We start from the raw sequence: 26,895 nt of genomic DNA on the forward strand, positions 1-26,895 counted from the left end.
CCCACCAGACTGAGAGTCTGAACTACTGTCTTAGCCTGAACTTTTCTCATAGCATTGACTTCCAGTGGTAGGTGTGTCTAGTCTGCTAGACACAGTAAGGACTGACCTGTGATGAAAGATACGTTGCTGGGATCCACTTCTGAACTGTGATCACTTTTTAAAACAGTGCCAGAGGCCCCACAAAGCCCACCTCTAGCCAGGGTATGGGGGTCTATAGAGGAAGGGGAAAGAAACATTAAAAAACCCAATTTCTTGATTATATAAAATCTGGCCAAAGAACATAAATACATGAGATAAATGATCTAGGAAAGGTTTCAATATTTTTCAACTTGGTAGTGTAAAAGAAAATTTATTTTTGAGCATCTTGACACTTTGGTACTCTGAATTGAGTTGGAACAATGGGCCACAGGCTCTTTTTATTTCATTCCATTCCACTACATCATTTTCCATTTGGTAATACTAATTCATACTTAGTGTTTTGTTTCATAGTCAACTTGTGTTTTATCATTTCAAGTGGAATGTTGGTTAAGTTGTAATCACTCAAGCAACCACTGAAAAAATTATACAAAAATATACAGTTAGAAAATACATTAATAAATTTAAATAGAATAATAAAAAATGTTCAAATAACCCAAAAGAAGGCAGAGAAGAGGCAACTAACTCCAGCTAATACTAATTAAGGGCAGAGATTGTCAAAATGAATTTAAAAACACACACACAGAACAACAGAGAAATAAAAAACAGAAAACAATAAAATTATAGACCTAAGTACAAACTTATCAATAAGTATATTAAATGTAAATGACCTAAACATGCCTGTATTCTGTCTGTAAGAACTCACTTCAAATATAGTATTACAGGTGAAGAATGTATTAGCTTTCTCTGTTGCATAACAGATTACTGCAAACTTGCTTAAGACAGCAGAGATCTATTATCTCACAGTTTCTGTAGGTCAGAAGTCTGGGCATGACTTAGCTGGATCATCTACTTCAGGGTCTCAACAGGCTGCAGCTGGGTCTGTGGCCTCATCAAAGTCTCAACCAGGGAAGAGCTTCCTCAGGTTGTTTGGCAGAATTCATTTCCTTGCAGCTGCAGAAATGATGCTTCAGTTGTTATGCACATAAATATGTCAGCTTAGATGAAATGGACCAGTTTTTCAAAAAACCAAAAACTACCAAAACTAACCAAAGATGAAATGGATAACTTGAATAGTCTTATAACTATCAAAAGTAATTGAATTCATAATCAAAAGCCTTCCAAAAACCAGATGGTTTCACTAGCTAAGTCTACCAAATATTTAAAGAAGAAATCAGACCAACATTATCTCTTTCAGAAAATAGAAGAGGAAGAAACACTTCGCAACTCATTTTATGAGGCCAGCACTGATACCAAAACTAGATTAAGGCAGTACCAAAAAAGTATATTCCAGACCAAAATCCAGAATTCAAAAAGAGTCATGTACCACAATGTTCATTGCAGCTGTATTTACAATAGCCAGGACATGGAAGCAACCTAAGTGTCCATCAACAGATGAATGGATAAAGAAGATGTGGCACATGTATACAATGGAATATTACTCAGCCATAAAAAGAAATGACACTGAGTTATTTATAATGAGGTGGATAGATCTGGAGTCTGTCATACAGAGTGAAGTAAGTCAGAAGGAGAAAAACAAATACCGTATGCTAACATATATATATATGGACTCTAAGAAAAAAAATGTCATGAAGAGATTAGTGGTAGGACGGGAATAAAACACAGACCTACTAGAGCATGGACTTGAGGATATGGGGAGGGGGAAGGGTAAGCTGTGACGAAGTGAGAGAGTGGCAGGGACATATATACACTACCAAATGTAAATTAGATAGCTAGTGGGAAGCAGCCGCATAGCACAGGGAGATCAGCTCTGTGCTTTGTGACCACCTAGAGGGGTGGGATAGGGAGAGTGGGAGAGAGGGTGACGCAAGAGGGAAGAGATATAGGAACATATATATATGTATAACTGATTCACTTTGTTGTAAAGGAAAAACTAACACACTATTGTAAAACAGTTATACTCCAATAAAGATGTTAAAAAAATGCTTTCAAAGTAATTCTTATACATAATGATTTAATTATAGCAGTAGAAGTATTATTAAATCAACAACAGTTGGCATAGAGCTGCTTTGGGAGGAAGTGAGAATTTATGACCTGCAAGGTACCGTCACTGACACTGTGGCCAATGAGTGGAAAACCAAGCCAGAGCCACACTCCGGCTATACTGGTCACTGCTCCCCATGGAGGGGCAATTATGGCTGGAGATGGATGAGCTGCTTCTTCATGAATGTCCAGACTGGCCATGTAATTAACCAATAAAAATCCCTTTCCCGGGCTTCGCTGGTGGCGCAGTGGTTGAGAGTCCGCCTGCCGATGCAGGGGACGCAGGTTCGTGCCCCGGTCCGGGAAGACCCCACATGCCGCGGAGCGGCTGGGCCGGTGAGCCATGGCCGCTGAGCCTGTGCGTCCGGAGCCTGTGCTCCGCAACGGGAGAGGCCACAACAGTGAGAGGCCCGCGTACCGCAAAAAAAAACCCCCAAAAAACCCCTTTCCCTGTTCTATGACTTAGGGGTGAGCCCTTGAATCTTTGTGACAATAGGCATTTTAAAAAGTCACTTGTTGGAAATCAGAGCTAATAGCTCCATTATCTGTGCCCCTATTCACTTTATTTCTAGCCTATTGTAATTTGCATCCTACTGTATTACAGTGAGTACCTACACTGTGTGTATCCTCCAGAAGTAATGAACTTCTTAACTTCAGGGTGAGTGCATTATTTATCTTGGTATTCCCTTCTCTCCTCCTCCCTTACCCTAGCATTTAGCACAGTGATTTGCATGTGGTCGTCCTTTTATAAATATCTGTTGGATGAATCAGCAGAGCATCCAGTTTGAACTGAGTCCTGGGGTGGAGTTTACAAGTCTGTGGTCCCAGAGTGTCTACACTGTAACCATGAGACCCATGGACACAAAGGCAGTGGAAAAATGCTGCCTTCATCACTAAGGCGTTTGCAATATTAATACAGTGGAAGATATAAATATTAATTAGTAGCAGAAAAAAGTGATGATGTATCAAGGTTTTCAAAATGTCAGCTGGTGGCTGGGCAATCAATTTATTTACAGCCACTAACCATTGCACTGTGATACTGAAACCAATACTACTAATTAAAGGTGTAATGACAATCAGCCAGATCACTGTTAATTGATTCTTAATACTTCAGTTACTGCTTTTCATGCCAATTGAATGTAATCAAAAGGGGTCAGAGAGTCCTACAAGGCTTATAATTTTAGAAGGATTTGCAGGTATTGGCTTTTCAAAATCCAAAAATCCATGTGAAAGAGTACCTATATTTATATACACTTTACTGGTTCAATGAAGCTTTTGGAAAGTGAAATTAATTCTTGGTGACAAATTGAAATATTTCAGCAACAAGAGGGAAATTTTATTGCACCTTAGACTTTGGTTTCATATTCTATTTCTTTATGCTTTGCTGGAAAATAACTCTAGGTGTTTTTCTACCTTGAGAAAAAGTTTCAGCTGACCATATGGCTCCCCCTTTCTCTTCATCCTATTTTTCCCTTCCTGTCATTGATGAGTTTTGGGGAAAAGGTGGTTTACAGCTCCTCTGTTCTTCACTCCTGCCATGTGTCTTTTGCCTCAGTTGCTTAGCATCTTTGAAAGCTACCTTTAGCCCCCACTAGCTAAGTCAAATGGCTTTTCCTGGTCCTCAGTCTTCTGGTGGCCTTTAAGACTGCTGATCACTCTTTCTTTGAAACTCTTGCTCTCCTTTCTTTGAAACTCTGGACCCCCACTAATCTTTCTACCAAGAATATTTTCCAGGAAGGGATTAACATAGCCTACAAGACATGCAGGGAATATGAGTGTGAGCTTAAGCGAGTAAGGAAAACCCTGGGGCAGAAGTAATGGCCCCTTCCCAGATAAAGGCCAGTGGCCAACAGGTTAGAACGCCCAGGCCAAAAGGCAATGGAAAATTCCAGTCCAATTCCAGGTCCATCTCAGTTAAGGGGGCAGGAGGGGAGTATGTCTCTGAGAGGATAGTGTGCAGATATGGGATTTTAGATGCAGAACAAGGCTGTGTTCGATCAAGTTCTCAGAAGTGAAAGAGAAACTCTGTCCAGTCTTGGAAGTAGGAATGGTAGAAAGAAGAGAAAGCAGGCCACAGATGACTGTCTGGGGTACTGCACTGGGCTTTTCCTAGGACAGATTCCCCCCTGTGCAGCTGATTGGAGATCCCTCACTTGGGGTGGTGACTTGGAAAAACTCCCTGTTTCTCCTTTACTCTTGTACTATTACCACACTCACAATATTTCTGATGCCAGATGTGTGAGTTTTCCACACCAAGCAATTCTGACAAGCAATTCTAACCAAGCAATTCTAACTGCCTAGAGTTAGTGCAGACCCCAGAGTTAAAGGGCCCAGCTTCATTTCAGATGCCAATCACAAGTAGTAGATCTCCAGGTTACCCACAATTTCTGTCTGACTTGGCCATGAATCAGAGATTCCATGACTTGCTCCTTGGATTAGATCACTTGCTAGAACAGCTCACAGAACCTAGGGAAACACTTACTTATGTTTACTGGGTTATTGGATAATAAAGGATGCATGACCCAAACAAGACCCATCAGAATCCTCCCTAGGACCTTTCTTTGGAACCGTTAGTCTACCGGAGAGGCTATAAGTTACACACCATGGGTGGCTGGTGGCCATCTTGTTTTCCATGTAGAGAGATCCTGTTAGAAAGATGGAGAGAACTCGGATTAAATCCTTTGAGTGATGCCTGAAATCCATCGATCCCTGGATGTTTCTGGAATGTGAGCCAAGAAACATTTTTACGTTTTAAAAAAAGCTAGTTTGAAAAAAGCTAGTTGAGGTTATGTTTCTGTCATTTATAATTGGCATCATAATACACTGCCCATTTTACACATGAGGACACTGAGAGCAGAGAGGTGAAGTGATTGCAGGAGTCTTTTTTTTTTTTTGCGGTACGCGGGCCTCTCACTGTTGTGGCCTCTCCCGTTGCGGAGCACAGGCTCCACACGCGCAGGCTCAGCGGCCATGGCTCACGGGCCCAGCTGCTCCGCGGCATGTGGGATCTTCCCGGACCGGGGCACGAACCCGCGTCCCCTGCATCGGCAGGCAGACTCTCAACCACTGCGCCACCAGGGAAGTCCTGTAGGAGTCTTTTTAATTAGAATTCCTGCCACTGGGTTGGGGTTGCTCCCTATCCTCCACCCTTTCTCTCTGATACCAGAGTGATTTTTCTGAACCACGCTATGACTGTGTTACTGTGTTTTTTATGGTAACTCTTCGATGACTTTCCAGTTGCCTATGTTGAATGCAGCTGAAGCTTTCTGGCATGGCACACAAGAGCACGTCAGAAACGGGTGTGCCTAAGTCCCCACATCCTGCCTCTGCTTCTCCTCGATATTTACTCCCTGGCTATGCTGAAGTACGTGTGGTTCCCCAAGAGTGTCATGCCATTTTATGCTTCCTTCTTTTGCTACCTAAATTCCCTCTGCCTGGAAAACTATGCAAACTTTGAGATTTTATTTGTCCTTCAAAATAAACCCAATAAAAGAAATCAACCTAGTCACCATTTCTTTCCCTGAAAGGGCTTAGCACATAATTTGAATTCAAGATGATCCGACAGGTAGCCAGGTGTAGAACACTGCCAGTCCAGTGCTGTCCTTCTACCCCACAATGATTTTGACCTGGAAAAGGTTCAGCGAGCCCTTAATTCTGCACTGTTTACAAAAGCACATCAGTCGTACTGGGTCTGCACCACCATCATTCCCCACCCTGGCATCTGGGGTGGGAGCAGCAGGTTTCATTGTACAAGATTTTTTTTTTTTCACACACACTGTATTTTATTTTTACAAGAGCTAAATAAACTGACACCAAGCATTGTAAATGGATGACCACAACAAAGGCAACAATGATTGCAATTACCAAACACGAAACACACTCTTACTGTGTCATAATATTGACATTCAGTCCAGTAATCCTCCACTGTAACAGCTCCTTTACTTTGCAATGAAAATTGATTTGTATATTTTTTGCCTCTGAGCCCTTGTGGGATTTTTTTTTTATTCAAACAGAAAGTCACAAAAATTATAATCATCCTCATCAGTTCACTCAGTCCCATGTACTTAATTTTGTTTTTCATCTTGATCTTTTGTTAGCACTTTTATGAATTCATCAGTTTTCCATTAGAGTTCTGAAAATGCTTATTCATTCAGTTCATCAGTATAGTCAGTTACCAGAAACCTGTGCTTGTCAGACTCTTTTCCATGAATTCCTTGAAGATGAAACCCTTTTATAGGAACATTTTTGTGAAAGCATCAGAGTACACCCAGTGTACAGGATTTTTAATGTGCCACCAATTATGTGCTCTCTTTTGGGTTATGCTAAGAGTATAAAATGCACGATGCTGCTCATTTTTCTCTAATCTGTTCCTATATAATGGTTGCTCCTGGCTCTAAGCATCTGGCCTGCCAACTGCATAGTAAATAATAGTAAACATGGTACAAGTCTTAATGAACTACTTGAATAGGATCATTTCTGTATAATCAAGATACTATTGTTGTTGCTGATCACATCAGCCATCGTGGACAGGTGCCTGGGCCCCACCATGGCCCAATTAAATAAGAATTGCTGAGGGTGAAGCCAGGTCTTATGTTTTGTTTTTTTTTTGTTTTTGTTTTTGTGTGTGTGGTACGCGGGCCTCTCACTGTTGTGGCCTCTTCTGTTGCGGAGCACAGGCTCCGGACGCGCAGGCTCAGTGGCCATGGCTCACGGGCCCAGCCGCTCCGCGGCATGTGGGATCTTCCCGGACTGGGGCACGAACCCGCGTCCCCTGCATCGGCAGGCGGACTCTCAACCACTGCGCCACCAGGGAAGCCCCAGGTCTTGTGTTTTTAAAAGCTCAGTGTGCAGCCAGGGTTGAGAACCACCCGGCTTGTCACCTGGGGGTGGCAGGGGACAGTGGGGTAGGCCTATGTGACTTGAAAAGAGCCACAGTGGTAATTCTCATATCTCTACTCTTACTCAGATAGTTGGGAAAAGTGATTTGAGAGTTGAAGGGGTAGTTGCTACTTGATGGCAGGATCAAAGATGGTAAAACAGTTTGGGCGCTGTTTAGTTCTAGCTCCTCTTTTTGCCCAGCTCACCATTCATTCCTTTATTTATTTACCAGAATTTTACTGAGTGCCTCTCATGTGCCAGACACTATATTAAGTAATGAGATTACAAAGGGAACGAGACAGACAAGGTAGATATCAAACAAAAACAAAACGTCAGCAACTCCATCTTGCACCATGGGGAATGTGATTTATCCAGAAAAGGAATACTTCTCAGCAAAGCACACCAACCAACCAACCAATCAACCCACCAACGAACCACAAAAGAACTACCGATAAGTGTGAAAACATGGGTCAATGTAAAAAAATATGCTGAGTGAAAGAAGCCTAACACAAAAAAGTAAATACTGTATGATTCCACTTTTATGAAATTTTGGAACTGGCAAAACTAACTTATGATGATAGAAAGCTGATCAGTTGTTGCTTAAGAAACGAGTGTGGATTGACTGGAAATGGGTACAAGGGAACATTCTGGGGTGGTGGAAATGTTTTGTCACTTGATGTGTACTTGACAAAATTAGACTAAACAGTGCATGTAAGATCTGAGCATTTCACTCGAAGTAAATTGTACTTCAACTAAAAAATAACAACATTAAAGGAGAAATTTTATAAAAATAATATTTCTGTCCCTTTCCCCCTTAGCCTGAGAGAGCCTGGAGGGTAGGCAACAGAGTCTTGCTCATTTTTCATTCTCTTTTCATTTTCGTATCTACCACAGTATAAAGATAAAATAAATGTTTATTGGATGAATAAAGAATAACAGTATCCTATACTCATGTGGTGGTTTCACATTTAAAATCTTAGTTAATCCCTGTAGTAATCCTGTGAGTTTATAAATAAGGCCCAGAGAGGTAGTGTGAACCAGTTGAGGTCACACAGCAGGGAGTGGTATAGGCAGGACTTGGACATGGGTCTCCTGTTAATCACAGTCATCTAACACCAAAACTAATGCTTTATCCATGACATCCCAATTGATGACATTCGAATAGTTATTGCATTTTTTTCTTTGGTCAGTTTTGTCAACTCAACATATATTATGCATATATAACTTCTAAATTTTAAAAGTATAATAGAAATTATTTAGAAACTTGGCATTTTTAAATGCCCTCTAATATGAACTCCTCCATAATGTATCATTTTCTACAGATTTAAAACATGATTTGGTGACTCCTGGCTATAAGCATCTCTCCTAGGAGGTAACTGAGAATTGGAGATAAAGAGAAATCCTTTCCATTGTCTTAAATCAGGTTGACATTTAAGCTACTGAGTAGAGCAGGTTTTCAAGCAGCCCTGCTGGTATTTAACAGTGTTGGCTAACAGAGAAAGCCCACAATCGACTGTTCATCCTTAACTTTCTGGGCCAGAGAAATCCTCTCTACACTGAATTTCATAGTAATTAACCTCATGTCCGTGTAATACAAATCAGCATATAACTGGCTTTAATGCCGCTGTACCCTTTCAATGTATAGGCGAGAGGAATTGACTCACATTTATTCAACACCCACTGTGGATTAGGAGCTAGATGCTTTATGTTTGTTTTCTCTTTAATCCTTCTAGCGACAAAATGAAGTAGGTACTGTGGTCCCATTTTACAAGTGAAAAAAAACTGAGGCTCAGAGAGTTTGAATATATTGGCCAAGGCCCTATAGCTAGTAAGTGGCCAAAGCCAGGATTCAAACACTCGTTTCCTTCACTCTCAAAATGTGTTTCATTCATTATTTCTAGGCTGCCTCCCCAGGGCACTGCTCTCTGCTAAATGCCAGCCACAGTTTTAGAACAGGTGGTAGCCAGAATAATGCGCCACGCCATGCCCCTGTCCCGATGTGCAAGTCCTAATCCCCAGAACCTGTGACTATGTTACCTTGCATGGCCAAAGAGACTTTGCAGACTGATTAAGTTAGGGATCTTGAGATAGGAATATTATCTGGATTATCTGTGGGCCTGACGTAAAAACAAAAATCCTTATAAGAGAAAGAGGGGGTTAGGCCAGTCAGGGGTCATAGTCCGAGAGAGATTTGAAGATGCTATGCTGCTGGCTTTGAAGATGGAGAAGAGACCACAAGCTGAGGGAGGCGGGTAGCCTCTAGAAGCTGGAAAAGACAAAGAAACAGATCCTCTGCTACCATAGAACCTTCAGAAGGAGCGTAGCTCTGCCATCACGTCAAATTTAGCCCAATAATACCTATATTTAGACTTCTGACCTCCAGAACTGTAAGGTTATGTTATTTTAAGCTACTAGGTTTGTGTTAATTTACAGCAGCAATAGGAAACTAATACAGAAAGGCAGAACAGTTAAGCAAGACATACATTATCTTCTTTTGACACTTTAAAGGAGTAAATTTAATTCTCTTTTGAAAGCTCATATCTTGATTAGGAATTCTTATGGCTGATACCAAATTAAAATATGCTTGTAAGAGTCTTAGTACTATAGGAGAAATCCAACACTGTTAAAGAGTTTTCTATAGAAATGGCAATAACGAACAAGGTAGGCTGCATAAAAATTCATGGAGTGCTGAAATAATGTGGTAATAAATTACTTTCTCTACTATTGTGGACATTATGTGACTTGCCATCTTAAGTCACAGTATTTATTACGTTTATTTATCATTCATTTAACAATGATCAGGTACATGCTATGCAGGTGTATGTGTAGGGATGCAGGTAAGTAGATAGATAGAAAGACATGCAGAAATTCTATAGTGCCCTGAGTTCTGATAGGCGGAATTTCATTTTCAGTATTAGTTCACTTATCTTTAAATTAGGTGGATGTATAAATGTTTAAAAGTTTATCAGATATCTGATTACAAGAGAATATAAATAATTCAATATAGAAAATGACCCCTTTAGAGTTGATAGAAGTGGCAAGTAATATAAATTTAATATAAATGAGAAACTTCAATTTTATACTAAATTGCTTTGATGATTAATCTTTTTTTCAAGAAAAGAATTGGAACTCCTGTCAAGGAATGAACACTCTGACATCTATTAGATCTTATAAAAGTTTGATTTATTTCTTTTCTATCAGAGTTCATTTTGAAAGTTAGGAGAATATCTTGATGTTATGAGAAATAATTTGTGCAATATAACAATCCACTTGGAATTCAAAGCCCTCCATCGAATTGCAAGGCTGCTCACTTATCATGAGACTTGGTTAGCTGGGAACTGAGGGTTGGTCCTGCCAGAGGAGCTTTTTAGGGCCTAGATTCGTGGAAAATTTAATTTATATCTGACTTTTCCTAAGAGTGCTATTCTAAGATCCCAGTAATCTAGACAACTCTCTGAGCCTCTTTTTTGCTATTAAATGAGAAGGACATGTTTTCTGAATTCTCTTCAATTGCTAAAATGGCATTTGATCCCAAATGAGTGAACCACTGTTCTGCTGGGATTTTTCCCCCTTCAGAATAGTTTTAATAAAATTATGAATTATCAGTTAACACCATACTCACTCAGTCTAGTTGATATATTGATGGAGCACCTCCTGCAATATTTAAGGACTTTGCTACATGCGGTTGAGGAATATGAATAAATGTAAGAAACAGAGAACCCATCTAGTGCTTTTGTGTGAATTACAAAATGCTATACAACTTGGTAAGTGACGGTGCCTTTGTGATCATTAGAAAGTTTCCCTTTTCTCTGGGTAGATGAAGCCCCATGCCAGGGCACATGTGTTGACGAGCAGAGCCTGTGTTGAGCTAGATTTTGGCTCCCACTCGTCTCCTTGGCTGGCTGACTTTGGGCAGCGTACAACTTCCCCACTCATACTCAGCAGTCATGGTAAGAACAGTTCCCACTTTGTAATCTGGTTGGGGAAATAGCACATCTACTGTGTATTCAGTTCTTACAAATTACTTCCAATGGGTATATGTTGCTGATTTGGTTCAGATCAAATTAGAGAAACTACGATATTTTCATTCTTAACAACTCTTGTGAGGAAACCACCATGTGGCTATTTGCAAACTGTTTTGTCAAGTTTGTTTTTAAATATTCAAAGTGCTTATGAATTTCATGTCTTACATACAAAAGGGAGGTTGCTAAATCAGATCTATTCATTTAGCAGACATATTTTGAGAACTATCGCCAGGCACTGGGAGATCAGCGGTTGATGGTAAACAAGACAGCCACAGTTCCTGCCCACGTAGAGAAATACTCTGGCGGGGGGGGGGGGGCGGGGGGAGAAAAAGCAGTAAAATCTCCAGAGAAAGAGTCTTATTCTTTGCTAATATCAGGGACTTACTGAGCAGGAGGCGCTGAGGCAGTGATGTAGATGGTTGCCAAGGCAACCTTTCCTGACTGAAAAAAAATAACGTGTCGGGCTGTGCGTGTGCAGACGTGCATATCATCATAGTTAGCCTCTCCACTGTGACTTTGAAAGAAGGGAGCTGAAGGTTTCCCAGTGAAGAGCCTGGATAGGCAGCTAGACACTGTCAGAGGTACTTAGGAGAATTAAGAAGGCTAATTAATGGGTCTTCCTGAGACAGCATAAGCAAGTAGTTAAGACTTCAGAGGCCAAAGCATCTCTGGAGTCACAGTGGAGGTAGATTTGAGAGCTTCCCTGGAGCTGTGTGCATGCATGAAATCTAGAGGGTTCTGACACCTAAGTAAGAAACAGGAAAGTCTACGGTTGCCTTTTACCTAGAAGAACCAGTGATTGAAAACAACTCATTCAGTGTGAGAAATAATTCTTAATATATTTAAATGGTTCTATTTATTTTGATCATTCTCTAGTCTGTGCCATGTCTTTCCCCCCAAATCTCTGCATAAACCTTAGAAATATTCAACTCCTTTGATCCAGCAGTTCTACCTCCAGGACTTTAGCCTAAAATCACCAGGTATGTATACAAGGATTCTTTCAAGAATTTGAAGACCTTGTTGTAATAGTTCTTAAATGTGGGAAAATTGGAAACAACAAAATGTCCACAGGAGATTGGTTAGATACGTTTTGGTGGAGCCACATAATGGAAAGAGAAGTGGTCAGTAACATAGGTAGACTGGCGGTTCTCATATGATAGGCAAGTGATGTTCTCCCTCATCTGAACAGCACTTATCCACCAGCAGGTCTTAATTTGAGGTGGGGTGGGATTGGTTGGGATGTAGCTTGGGAAAAAATTGTGATTTGAAAAGAACCTTCTCAGGTGATTCTGATACTCTGATAGTGGGCATATTCCCTTTTAAGAATCACAATTATAGTTAATGATGTAGAACCCTACTAGTGTAATATATATATTTTTTAAAATCAAATGTCAAACAGTAGATAGTCAACTTTTGTAAACACACACATGCATTTTTAAAAATGTCTGAAGGAAGGATACTAAAACATTGATAATGTTGGGGGCAAGATTATGGCTGATTTTATTTCCACTTATGTCCTTTCCTGTATTTTCCGATATCTTGTCTACAAACATGTACTACTTTATAAGCAGAGAAAAGGAAATAACACATTCTTAAATTTAAAAAGGATGCAAAAGATAAAGTAGGAGTCAATCTTTTCAAAAGAGTATTAATTTGGGGCTTCCCTGGTGGCGCAGTGGTTGAGAGTCCGCCTGCCGATGCAGGAGACGCGGGTTCGTGCCCTGGTCCGGGAAGATCCCACATGCCGCGGAGCGGCTAGGCCCGTGAACCATGGCCGCTGAGCCTGTGCGTCCGGAGCCTGTGCTCCGCAACGGGAGAGGCCACAACAGTGAGAGGCCCGCATACCGCAAAAAAAAAAAAAAAAAAAAAAAGAGTATTAATTTGGACACACAAAAAGGCAATAAAACAGTAAGCCCCTGAATTGCTCATTATATTCATGCAGTCTCTCAGCTATCCATAGTTTAGGAAAGCCCAGCTTTTTGGCTTACAGTAGACAGTACTTAAACGTCGCAGCCCCCTTATGGCAGCTACTCAAATTTCAGGACCAGTGCCTAAGAAAGTCATCTAGAATGTGATGACAAACATCTTAGCCCTCTTTCAAATCAACTTTATATCTGACTGAATTTCTGGAGTCAAATAGTTGTCCAAGGCCCTCTGGAACATTCTATGGTGACACATGTACAAATTCTATAAGCTGGTGTATGTGTTACCTAATCTCTCTGGAGAGCTGATTTACGTCTCTTTTTTTTTTTTCTCTTAGCACTTTGAGGACACCTTTCCTAGGGAACTGGACTTTTCCATTTGTGGGTAGGATTTAAAGTCGAAGGGTAATGAACTGTAGAAGATCACCAGACCAGGAGGCTGAATGCTTGGGTTTGAGACCTGGCCCTGTCATTTGATTCCTTTTCCCTTGCCAGCAAAGCGAAGACATGAGTGCCAGCCCTTCTCGCCTTTCAGAACTTCTCTAAGAACTGAGTGAGATAACATTTGCCAAAGTGTCCTGAAAGCTATAGAATGTTATAAGTGCATAGGGTATTAATCCTTTTTAATGACAAGCTAGCCTAGATTTTTAATAACCTAAGACTTAAGGGGGCTATTGATTGTACAACCGCTGGGGCCAGTCCCTATGAAGGGCACAAACTCTGTTGCCTCGTGGAGTCATTTTCTCCTTAGGCAAAACCAGGGATGGCAGGAACAGGGTGCATGCCCACCTATCTCTCAGCTTTGACCTGCGTGACCCTCTCCTTGCTTCTTAAATGCCGGCCATAGAATAAATCTTTCAGTTCCTGGAATGTGTGGTTCCCCTGGGCACTCTCTCCTCTGGGTCTTTGTTCTGCCTGGAATGCTCCCTTCTTCCCCATCCCTGTAGCTCCCCTCCTGACCTGATCTCCCAGAATAGTGTGGTCCCTTGTCAGCAGCAGCCACAAACTCTGGGTTTGGGACCCAGCAATCCGTGTTTTACAAGCCCTCAAGGGGATTCTGATGCCCCCTAAAATTGGAGACCACTGCCCAGCAGCGACGATTCTCAACGATGCAGCATGTTAGACTCGTCTGGGACGTTTGGAAACTGCTGATGCTCAAAACCACACTCTAGACCAATTAAATCAGAATCTCTAGGGGTGGGATCCAAGAATTAGTATTTTTAAATCTCCCCAGGTGATTCCAATGTGCAACCAAGTTGGAGAAGCACTGCCTGGGCTGAATTAGCTCTGTCTTGGGCTCCCACAACACCTTTTCTGTGACACTCCTGAGCACAAGGGGTCTGCTTTACATCACCAGGACCCGTCACACCACGACACACTGAGTGCTGATAGACTGGATCCAACCATGCTTTGATTAGAGGGCGTGTTAGAAGGATTAATTTAAAAATACGAGGGCTTCCCTTGGAGCGCAGTGGTTGAGAGTCCACCTGCCGATGCAGGGGACACGGGTTCGTGCCCCGGTCCGGGAAGATCCCACATGCCGCGGAGCGGCTGGGCCCGTGAGCCATGGCCGCTGAGCCTGCGCGTCCGGAGCCTGTGCTCCGCAATGGGAGACGCCACAACAGTGAGAGGCCCGCGTACTGAAGGAAAAAAAAAAACAACAAAAACCCGAATACAAAACGATTTCATATTTTGGTGTTATCCAAAATATGAATGATTGGGGCAGTAGAATGGCAACATCATAGTAAATTCCATAGCATTCAGGATGAAGGAAGATGGTCCTTTACATAGACAGGAGGATAAAAGTGTAGGAACAGCCCCCTGGGAACATAACCCACAACAAAACCACAGTCCTCAGTCTGCCTCTTTCTTCAGCCATTCTTTCTCTCATGTCCTTACACACAAAGTGAGCTCTGTGTACCTGGTGTGTGTGTGTGTGTGTGTGTGTGTGTATTAAAACAGGTGAACTCCAGACCCCCAAATTTAAAAAATCTCAAATTGAACACATTGTTTGCCCTGTGTTTCAATGGCTATTCCCTTCAGGACAGACTTAACATCCAGAGAGCCTATCTCCTTTTACCATTAAGATCTATCTTTTTTAAAAAGTACCAGCTGATGACTTTGGTTAAGTTCTCATTTGACTTAGAATGTCATTGGAATTGAGGGGTAAAACCCATGAAATGAAAATGTGGATATTAAAATAGAGCAGAAAATGGATTATTTTGGTCCTGCCAAAAATGCAACTGTTTAGTGTAAAACATAATAGAATATTCTTTGGAAAAATTATCCAGAGGAAGAAACCCCAAAGTTAGCTCTTTCTTTCCTTCCTTGGCAATTCTTCAGCCACCAAATGCAGTGCCTGGCACTCCATAAATACATGGGGGAGACTAAAATGTTAACCAGCAGTAATTCATTTCAAAATGTTATAAAATGCTTTGCTAGTTTTGAAATGTTTCTGCTGTATAAAAAAATTAAAAACTAAAGTCCTCCTTTTTGATGTCCTTACCTTCTGAAGGTGTTTTTACTTGAGATGTGTGTGTGCAGTTGTGCAAACATGTGGGCACATAGGCTTATGAATGAATATGTTGAAATTTTTTGCTGTTTCCATCTATTTTGAAAAATAAATCTTATGCATAAATTCTTACATATCCTAATTGCCTTTATTATGTAAAGAAATCACATTCGTTCTTCATTCACTTATTCATTCATCCAGTTGGTCACATCTTTCAACATTATAGCCACATACCAGGCACTATGTTAAGCCTGGGATATATAATAGTGGCCTAGTCAGGCACAGTCCCTGTCGCAGTGTTGCAGACCATGTAGTGATGTCAGCACCTGCAAAAGTCATCTATGACATTCTTTTGCTTCTGGGTTCTTGAGTCATTGCTGACATGATGTGGGTGTATCTTATTCCTGATACCATATTATTACATCATTGTTGTTATCTTGATACCATTATCTATATATATGGCTGTACCACGCAGCATGTGGGATCTTAGTTCCCAGAAGGGATCAAACCCGTGCCCCCTACATTGGAAGCACTTAACCACTGGACCACCAGGGAAGTCTCCCCATTATAATATTTTTGATACGATTTTTTTCTCCCACTCTTAGATGAACTTTCTAAGCAAGCTACCTTCCAGCCTTATCGGCACCTACAAAAACAAGTGGCCATCAAAATCCCAGAATCAATCAGTTGATAATTATAGTAACACAAATCTCCCCAAATGTCTCCTCGGAGAGAACAAATGATACACTACATAATTTGTGGATTTAAAATGTTTATGGTGCTTTAATAGCTAGCTCCATGAAAGCTAGCAGCTCAAGCACGTTTAAAATTAATAGATTCTATGTAGTTTGCCTATTGTTATTTTGAAGCCAGTTACAGAAGAGAAATTATGCAAATAGCTGTCAGGTTGTCGCTACTGCGCTCACACGGGGAATGAGCTGTAACTCGTTTCTCAGATGAAAACACTCAACTGGAGGTGATCAGGCTCTCAGCCATTTGCAGGGGCTTGTCCCTTCCTTCAGACGGTCCATTTTGAGCTGTCAGTACTGTCAGCTGACAAGTACTGTCAGGGCTGCGGTAGGGGGTGGGGAGGAGGGGAAGGAAGGCAGAATAAGTTACTGGGGTACTGTCATCTGGAAGGGCCCAGGGAAAATCCCTGGTAAAGATGTTTTAGCTGGTCCTCCTTTGCTGGTGCCTGGGCAGGCTGTCAATGACCTTTGAAACTATGTTACTGGCCTTCCTGTTCTGCTCTTTCCTGTGAAAACTGCCAGGAATCTCTCTCAAAGAAAATTTCCAATTTCACCCCACTACTTAAGAACCTGGTGTGGCTCCCTATCACCTCTGGATTCAAATTTTAGCCCTCCAGGCTGCCAGACTGCTATCAACTGATTTCTGTATACTGACGCATCTCTCGATTATGTCAGTGACCCTTCTACTGGAATTTGTTCTTTTTTGTATCCTGTTCATTCATTCATCCATCCATCCATTTAGTCATTCAGCGAATAGATGGGATGATCAATCAGTTCAGTCCAGCTATGTTATGATTCTACAAGCTATAATATGAGAATTCTCTAAATTACACTCTTACATCTGCATCCTCTGAGAGCTATTTCTTGGCCCTGTATTTCCTTCCTGCCTCATCTACATGAATCCTGTTCACTTTTTCCTTCAAAACTGTACCTAAATTTATCTGCTCCGGGAAACATTCCCCCTGGAGTCTTCGTCTTGGGTTGCAGAGACTCTTCCTCACAATTTATGGATCTAGGTAATCCAAGGTTATTTGCTCTTGCTGCCTGACGCTTTGCAGTCTTCAGCTATTTCACAAGGGCCTGTGTGTCACCTGGGCTGGCCAGAAAAGAAGCTCACTGCAGGCAGGTAGGTAGGCCCTGCCTTCCTGTTCCCAGCTCCCCCTCTCTCCTCTTAGCCCAGAGCATGCTGCTGAATGCTGTTCAACAGTCACTTTTCTTTCTTCAGGAATTCAGAAACTCATGGCATTTCCCCCAGGTGCAACTGCAGCTCAGAAAAGTGAACCTGCCTGCAGGCCTTGACTGAGCCCTTGATTCAGAAAAAGATGATTAGCTTGATTGTGCAATGTCTGGAATGAAGGGGCATTGCAGCCTGAAGTTGCAGGAATACAACATTGGAAATATTACAGGATGTGCACTTGGAGCCTGGGAGGATGGTTTTGATTCTGCTGCTTATGCTGGTAGGAGACACTAAATAGATCAGGTTCACTACCAATTAGCATCACGTTAATCTTGGCTAATAGTGAAGCACCCCCAAGGATTTGGTAGATTTATCAGTCGCTCCCACAATAGCCCTGTGAAGCTACACCCCTTGGAACCTGGGTTGGAAGAAAGTCCTCTGGTGACGATGTGTTGTACATTCTGGTCCATGCTTTGCTCAAAGACGCCATTTCCTGGGCCTGAAGTGTTCAGCTGTTTTTTGGAAGAATGACAATCCAATCTCAGATAAGCCGGATTCAGAAAATAGGTCATCAATGTGAGTTGCAGTTATTTTCCTTCCAGCTTTCTTCTGTGCTTGCTTTCAATTGCTTTTCTGCAAAGGGCAGGCGCAGCTGCCTTGGCTGGTGGGCAGGAGAGGGGGGTGACGGTTACTATGGCCTCAGACCCTTTTCAGGCACCACCCAGATTCCTGGGTCCTCAAGACTAGCATCTGCCTTTTGTCTGGGCTGTTAAATTACCATTAAAGGAGCGCAGAAAAACCCTCCTTGAGTATTGATTTTTCACACACACACACACACACACACACACACACACACACACGCACGCACACAGCATAGTTCATAGCCACTTGATTTGCCACATGCAGTTGATAATAGAATGGACCTGTGGGATTATAAACCACTTTATTTCTGCACAGGATTTCTCAGCTTGAGGCCAAATTGAAGGGCATTAGTCATCAGTAACTTGCAGTTGCTTTTAATGTATTTCACTCAGGTTTAAGGCATCTAAAGCAAAGATAAATTTCCCCATACATTGGTGAGGAAGTGAAAAATCTGAGCATTTAGTTAATCATTTGTCATGGCTGTGGGTGTGTATTGTTCCTTAGTGCCTGCAACATCGTGACTGCTTTGTGATTTGGGAACGACAATTTGAACGATAGTAGTAGATAAATTCAATTATTCCATGATTCTTTTTTTCTCCGACTATTTGTATAGGTTTAAGGTTTAAAATTCATAGAACGCTAGGGATGGGAACTTAGAGAAAAACCTAGAGAACACTGGACTCGCCCAGGGAGCTCTGTCAAACATCCATTCCTGGTCTCTTCCCTGGAGATCAGATGTCAGCAGCTCTGGGTTTGAGCAAGTTCAGTGAGCGGTGCCTGGGGCAGACTTCGGAAAACAGTGATTAGTTCAACCATCTCATTTTTCAGAAGAGGAAACTGAGGCACAAAGAGGTGAAGAGACTTAAGACATTTGGCAGGATTCCAAAAATACGAGCTTGCTCTCCAGACCAGGTCTCCTGGTTTCCGGTTGAGCGCAGTTTCCACCACCCAAGAGAAGAAAGGCCTTGTTCCTCCTGCTCTAGAATTCACCTGGCTCCGCTGCCCAGCAGCCCCTGCGCCGCAGCAGCCCCGCCTGGCGCGGGAGAGGGGAGAACTTCCGGTTAGGACCTGGCTTCTTCCTGCCTCCCTGCCTCGCTCGTCGCCGGGGATCCCCTTGGGCCATTCCCCGTGCCGTCGCCCAACAGGGTCACCTTCTGCCCAACCCAAGGTCTCAGGTAAGACTCAACAGTTGAAAAGCAAACGAACCAATTTTTCACTTTTCTTTTCTGCTGCTCAGGGTTCTGTACGAGGTCCCCCCCGGGGCTGCTCAGGGGTCCCCACAAAAGGCAGCGGCGATCTTCCTCCTCGCACCCATTCCAACCCCGACCTCCGTCCCTCTGAGCCTGACTCTTCCCTGGACCCCAGACCATCCAGCACACTCCCTCTCACCCCTTGGGATCTGCAGTAAACCGGGTGGTTCCAGAAGCTTCCTCTGAGGACGAGACGTGTGAGCACAGCCACAGCTGTGAGTGATGAGGAGGTTGCCGCGTTGCCCCGCGGGAGTGGAGTAGGGGATGCTTCCCATCAGCTGCCGCCTCTGGCAGGGTGAGCTCCGCTTGCCGAGGGGACAGCAGGACAGCGAGGTGGTGGTGACGACGCGCCAGTGATGAGAGTTCGAGGTCAAAGAGGGAAAACGCCCTAGGCGATGAAGGGCCTTGTGGGCAGTGGCGGGAGGTGGGATCCTGTTCTAAACGCAGTAGCATTTGGTGTAATTTTAAAAACAGATTTTGCTTGTAGCTAAGTGGTGAACAGACTGTTGGGGACGGGGAGCAAGAACAGAAGCCGGAGACAGGAAGGGAGGCCGTGACTGTGGTCCAGGTGGGGGATCTGAGCGGCTTGGACCCGTGGAGGAGGTGGCAGGGCTGCATGTAGTGCCGTGATTGGAGGGGCCTGGCACAGGTGGTGAGGGGTCCTTTTTCTAAGATGCCCAAAAGGCTCCTCGGGGGCTTGTGGTGGCCCTGGTGGTGGTGGTGACAGGTATCTGGATTCAGGAATGTATTTTTAGAGTAGAGCTGACCAGACTTATTGATTGTTCATAAAAAGTGCTTATTAATTAGTTATATCTGTGAAGTAATTTAGAACTTGTTGGAATAAGAAATCTTGTAAATTTGTAAGATTTCCTTCCCATCCACATATAGCCCTTGATGATGAAATTAGATAGTTTTCTGTTTTGGTCTCTGATATAGCTTGGTGACTACCTTGGTCTGTTCAGGCTGCTATAACAGAACACCACAGACTAGGTGGCTTAAAAACAGGAATTTATTTCTCACAGTTTCTGGAGTCTGGGAAGTCCAAAATCAGGGTACCAGCATTGCTGGGTTCTGTTGAGAGCCCACTTCTTGGTTTGCAGACTGACACCTTCTTGCTGTATCTTCATGTGGCAGGGAGAGAGCGATCATCTCTCTTTGTCTCTTCTTATAAGGGCACTAAGCCTATTCCTGAAGGCTCCATGACCTAATCACTTCTCAAAGGCCCCACCTCCAAATACCATCACATTGGGGGTTAGGGCTTCAGCATTTGAATTTGGGGGGGGGGACACAAACATTTAGTCCATAGCAGTGACTTTTTGCCTTGGAGGAAAAGATTTCAGCATAGAAAAATGATTATTTCTCTAAGTAAAAGCAAGGATTTTACAGAGCCTGTTCTGTTTATTAATGCTTTTTTTTCACTCATAATTTTTGTAAAGTACGGTCACTTCCACAAATTAGAGTCACCTCCTTTCATCCATCTTTACCTGGAAAAGTATTTTTAGGCAGCTAATTGAGACTTTCATCTACAGGAGCTATTTTGCAAATGTTAGAGGCCTGAGTGACAATGGCTTTATCACAAACCCATGAAACTATGACTTTTGTCTGATTTTTCTGTAATCCTTTAAAAAAAAAATGTTTGGCTTGTATCCATTATCTTTCCCTGCCACCCTGTGAGCACAGGGTCCCTGCAGCTCAGAGCCATTCTCCAGGCAGAGTGACCGTGTGCTGGGCCCAGCTGCCCCCCAAGATGCAGTTCTGTGGACAGGGCTGACCACGCCACCTGGAGGCCATTTAGGAACAATTGCTTTTAGCTCCCAGATGGGGTGGTTCAAGTCCTGGCCATACTCTCACCTGCAGCCTCCTTTTTGAAGACAAAATTCTAGACCTTTCCTTAACCCTTCTCCTCCTTATCCGCTCAGGGGCATTTAGCCCTAGTATTAACCCCACTTCTCAAAGCTCTGCTCTCTGTTCTCTCCCTACCTCCCCATCGGCCCCTTCTGTGGCTCCTCTTCTGTGCCCTGAACCCGCACTCAGTGGACAGATTGTGTGAGATTCTGCCCTTGCCCCCTCTCCTCCACACCCACCTCTGCCTTGGGAACCACAGCAGGGTCACAGGTAAACATGCCTCTCTACAGATTGTTCTGCAGTCAGTTCTCTCAGCGCACCCTCTTTCCTGAGCTCCAATTCTGCCTTCTTGTCGCTTATCCTTCAACTTGGCAGGTCCCCAAAAGGACTTGGAGTCTCTCCCCAGAACCGCGCCTTCTCCAGGGCTCTCCAGTTTGGTCGACTGTCTCTTAGCTCTCCAGGCTCAAAACTTTAGCTGTTTTTTAATTCTGCTTTTTCTTTTCATTCTACAGCTTATGTTTTACCCCAAATTTGTTGATTCTGCTACTACTAATCTTCTCTCAGATAGCCTTCTCTCTCTTCCTGAGACTTCTGCCTTACTACAAGCCCTCATAATTCTAACCCCAATCCACAGTAGCCTTCTGGTTCATCTTCCTAATTAGAGTCACCTCCTTTCATCCATCTTTACATGCTCCTACCAGGTGAATCTTCCTAAACGGACCATTAGGTTACTATTAGGTTTGTAAAAGTCCATAGCTTCCCACTGGCTAATAATAATAATTTATTGAGAGCTTGCTGTGAACCAGGAATAGATCTAGGAAGTTTACATGTATTTTCATGTTTATCTTAATCCATAGAACAAGCCCATAGAGAAGGTATTCTTATTATCCATATTCTACAGAAGAAGGAACTGAGGCACAGAGAGGTTAAGTGACTTGCCTTTAGAATAAGGTTTACACACCTAGTGGGGTTTTCAAGGCCTCCAGGATTTAGTTCCAGCTCTACCATTCAACATTCTGCCAGTGTTCAGTATCTGTTGTATGTTGGTGACTTAATAGAGCTCATATCCTGTGGAGTGAAACAATAGTAAGTAAACGGATATATAAATATTATCTATAATAGTTAGTGCTGTAGAGGAGATAAACAGGATTATATGAGAGAGAATAATAAGGAAAACGACATGGGGTGGTTTTAACTCATATCTACTGGTGTTTCTCAAAGTGGAGGCGGAGGTGGAGTTGAGTGGGAAATAACTGCTTTAGAATTACTTGAGGGTTCTTGCTGAAAATACAGATTTCTCCACCCATCAACTCAGCAATGCTGGGAGTGGGCCCAGAATCTTCATTATAAATATGTTGTGGGTCTCCTGGAACTCTCCCAACCTTTGTCCCCATCCCGAGTCCTCCACTTTCTCATCTCTCCTGCTGCCCATCTCCTTGTCTCTAGTGCCCGCTTCCTCTTTAAGGCCAAGTCACATGCCACCCCTGGATCCTCTGGGCTGGGTAGACTGTTTCCCTCCTTATGGGACCTTTGTCCCTTTCTATTTTGCAGTGTAGTTACTTGTATTCAAGTATTCCAGTAACTATAAGTAACTATATAACTCTATTCAAGTAAATATACTATATAGTGTATCATGTGTAGTGTATACTTATTGCTGTCTAGTGACTTGTGTTCAAGTCATATCCTTTCACATACTGAACAGTATGCCCCCTTAAGTCAGGGCTGAATTTGATTTATTTTAGAGTGTCTCATTGACTTGCTCAGAGTAGGTGTCAATATACATTTTGTGGAATATCTGGCTAAGCTTAAGCCTAGCTCTCTTTGGACTTTGTCCTACCATTCGACAGTGTTCTAATGTTCCGATCATAGCAGGCCTACCTTGTACTAAGACTGGACAACCAGTTCTGTACTCAGCTTCACCTCCCAAAGTGAGGGAAACACTGAGGAGTGATGGGTGAGAATGTAGCAATTTCCAGCCAGCTGCTGTGGGTGCATCCTGACAGTTTGTTTTAGAAAGCATCCCAGTACAGTAAAGTTGATGAGGGTTCCCTATGACCTATGTATTCAACAAACATCTTAGATAGAGTGGAAAGAGGCTTCCCAAGCACTTTGCTCTGAAAAAAAAGTCCATTGTGATCACACCTGCTAGAATTGAGGAAGACATTGTTGCTTCTTTGTTCTTGCCAGTAACTTTGGCTGTTCTTAAGGGACCTCCAAGTGACATCTCCTTCAGTCCACTCTCCATGCAGCCACCAGAGTAACTTGTTAGAACATAAGTCAGATCATGTCCTGCCTGCTCAAATCCCACCAACAGCTTTTTATCTGTCTAAGTTAAAGCCAGGTCCTTACCTAATAAGGCTGATGAAGACCTACATGATCTTCTTTCCCCACCCCATATCTTTCTGCCCCCAACTCCTACTTCTCTGCCTTGCTTGTTCCACTGAAGCTGCACTGGCTTCTTGCTATTACCTGGGTAAGCCAGGCAAACACCTGCCTCAGGGCCTTTGGACCTCCTATACCCTCTATCTGGAATGGCTCCCACCCCCACCACCTGGCTAAGAGTTTTACTCTTTCACCTCTTTCCTCTCATTTCTCAAATGCGTCCTGCTCAATGATGCTTCTCTGACCGCGCATTTTAGAGTTGCAGTTCCCCTACCTACCACCACTCTTTCTATCCACCTTCCCTACTTAATTGTCTCCTAGCAGTTGATCACTACCCATCATCTATTTATTATATTTATTTATTTTGTTGATTCTCTCTCTCCCCCTACGAGAATGTAAGCTCCACGAAGGCATGGTTTTAGCCTTTTTTGATCATTGCTGTATCCTCAGCACCTAGAACAGTGCCCAACACTTAGTAGATGCTCATCAAATATTAGTTGAATCAATGAGTCAGAGTGGGGTAAACAAAAAGATTTAAATCCTGGCTCCCAGCTTAACTTACTTAACCTTTCAATGCCTCAGTTTTCCTATCTGTAAAGTGGAAATAGTAATAGTTACTGTCTCATGGAGTTACGGCACCTGGCATTGTGTCCAGCATCTAGTATTTACTCAGAAAATGTTCTCTATGATGGAAGAGGTTTTATTGGTTACTAAAACGGTATGTAGTGGTGATATTCCTCTCTTTTCTCGCTAGTGGATTTTTCCAAGATGTGATAATAAACAGTGTGTTTTGTGCTTTCTGTTGGCTGGGACTACCACACAACTCTGAAAGGTGCGTACTCTCATTATTTCTGTTTAATGGATGAGGAAGCAGAGGCACAGAAGGTTAAGCAATTCTCCCCTTGCCAACAAAGCTAGTAAATGTAAAAGCTGAGATTTGAACCCAGGGCTGGAGACCACGGTCTTCACCTTATTTTTCACTGCTTCTCAGTGTGTGTGTGAGTGAAGCTGTTGGAAAAAAGAAGAAAAGGAGTGGCTGTCAGTTGCTTTATTTCCTCCACAGCAGCAGGAGGGGTTGAAGGATAGATGGTGCTGGGTGTTTTTCTTCTCACCTCCTCAAAGGAAGTAATTCTTTTGATCCAGTCAAATCTTGTCAGGGTCCAGCAGTTCCCTCTCCAGTGCCCATAGCTCACTCTGCAGCGCCTTCAATTAATCCTTCTCACCTGGAAGCAGGGCCGGGGGCTGTCTGTGGTTGTCACAGTGGAAGGGCAGCTGGCACAGAATGACATAGGGCGCAGGATCCTGATATTTGCAGGACAGCCCTGCACAGTGAAGGCCTTTCTTGTTGAAAATGCCCAACCTGCCTCCATTAATTTTTTTTTTCTTGAATGTCTTTTCCACAATCCCCACTAATTCAAGGCGTATACTTTCTTCAGGGTCAGCTTAAGTGTTTGCTTTGGGACTCCAAGATTCAGCCCTTTCTGTTTAACTGCACTCATCCTCTTCTTTGGTTTTATAAATATTTGTTGAGTGACAGCTGATGCAAGTGCAGAGGGGACTCATATGAATTAGACAGTCTCTGTCTATAAGATGCCCAGGGCCTGTTTGGGTGTTGAGGTTTATCCACAGAGCAACACCACAGGACAGCTCCTCATATATGAGCACCATAGAGTTTCAGAGGAGGAGGTGCTGCCTATTTGTGGAGGGGTTAAGGAACATGAGAGCTGGCTCTTGAAGGGCTGGCAGGATTCTTGATTAATGGATGTGGTGGAATGAGCACTCCTGGGGGCAGAAATCACCTGGACAAAATGACAGAGGTGTGGACGTCCAAGGATGGTTCAGGAAATGGCAAGGGGTTAGGTTGAAATTCATTATAAGCTTGACACAAGGAAATGAAAGGAGTTTTGACACAGGAATGGAAGCTGCATTTAGGTTGCTTAAATATTTGAAGAATTTGGTCTTTATTTAATTTAGCAATGGGGAGCCGTCACAGGTTATTTGTTTAAGCAAGATTGTGACATGAGTGAATTGATGGCTTTGGATGTTGTATCTGGTTGTGAGGTCCATTTGGAGTTGTAATAGAAGGAGACTAGAGGAAGGGAGACAAGAAAGCTTTTGTAGCCATCCCTTGTGAGATGCATAGAGGTGGCAGCAGCGGGGATGAAAATGGAGGCAACAGGAATGAACAAAGAATGGACATGGCTTCATGGCTGACTAATGTGAGAGTGAGGCAGTAGCTTGGGCTACCAGGAAAACGATGGGACCCCTGATGGACATTGGGAGTTGAGTAGTGGCTTTGAGGAAGCACAGGTGGTTGTTTTAGTTTCATATGTGCTATGCATGTAAGTGGAGATGTGTGGCTAGCAGTTAGTAATCCTGGACTGGGGCCAGAGGAATCGAACGAAATAGGGCTGGAAAGATGGCGCCACGTGCCAAGGCATGGTGGTTAAAACCTTCGGTGTAGATGAGCCATTTGGAAGACAAGTGGAGGACTGAAGGCAGGACTTCAGTTTAAATGTCCACATTAATGGGAGAATGGAGAGGCAGGATAGGAACCAGGAAAGTAAGATGTAAAGGAAACAAAGGGAGGGGAGTGTTTTAGAAAGGTAAAGGCAGTGAGCAATGGCTGATGCCCTGGAGGGTGAGGATGAGGATTAAGTGTCTTGAATTTCATGACTGATAGAAGCCTTTGAAATAGCAATTCGGTAAGGAGATTGGGCTAGAAACCTGATGGTCAGCCTTGTGAAACAAACAAACAAACAAAGCCATTCATCTTTATATGAGTGTATATGAGTGTGTGTGTGTGTGTGTATGTATCTGCAATGATATTTACAGTTAAGAGTGGTTATGTTTGGATGGTGGAATTTTATGAGTATTAATATTTTTATTCTTTTATTTGTCTATTTTCTTTAGTGTTTTATGAAACTAGAACTGTTTTTAAAATTGAGAAAACCTCATTGTTTTTTAAAATTCTGATTTTTAATCCTATGTTAAATAAACATTTACTGAGCACTTATTATACATTGGGTATTTGCCGATGAGGCAGAGGAAATTATTAAGGCATGGCCTCCTCTAGGAGTCACTGGTGGAGAAGACCAACATGTGAACAGTAAATGTCAGGCAATGTGATAACTCCTAGAAAAGAGTACATAATACAGTGAGACCATTAAGAAAGGGCACCTCTACTGGGAAAAGTAGGAAAGGCCTCCCAGAAGAGATGACATCTGTGCTGTCCTTGAGTGTGTTCTATCTAACCATGTGCAGACAGGTTGTTTGTGAAGAAGTCAGTTCCTACAAATGGGCCTAGTTTCTTTCTTACCCGCCTTGGCCGTTATATCATGTACTTGCTTATATGTTAGTTTGGAATTATTCTC

General features: G+C 42.8%; 1 protein-coding gene across 1 annotated transcript in view; it reads left to right on the top strand.

Annotated features, from left to right (window-relative positions):
• MYO3B (myosin IIIB) overlaps positions 1 to 26,895 on the top strand; it is a 473,243-nt gene that overhangs the window by 49,812 nt on the left and 396,536 nt on the right. The window lies entirely within an intron of this gene.

Source organism: Kogia breviceps, chromosome 2, assembly GCF_026419965.1.
Source record: "Kogia breviceps isolate mKogBre1 chromosome 2, mKogBre1 haplotype 1, whole genome shotgun sequence".
NCBI lineage: Eukaryota > Metazoa > Chordata > Mammalia > Artiodactyla > Physeteridae > Kogia > Kogia breviceps.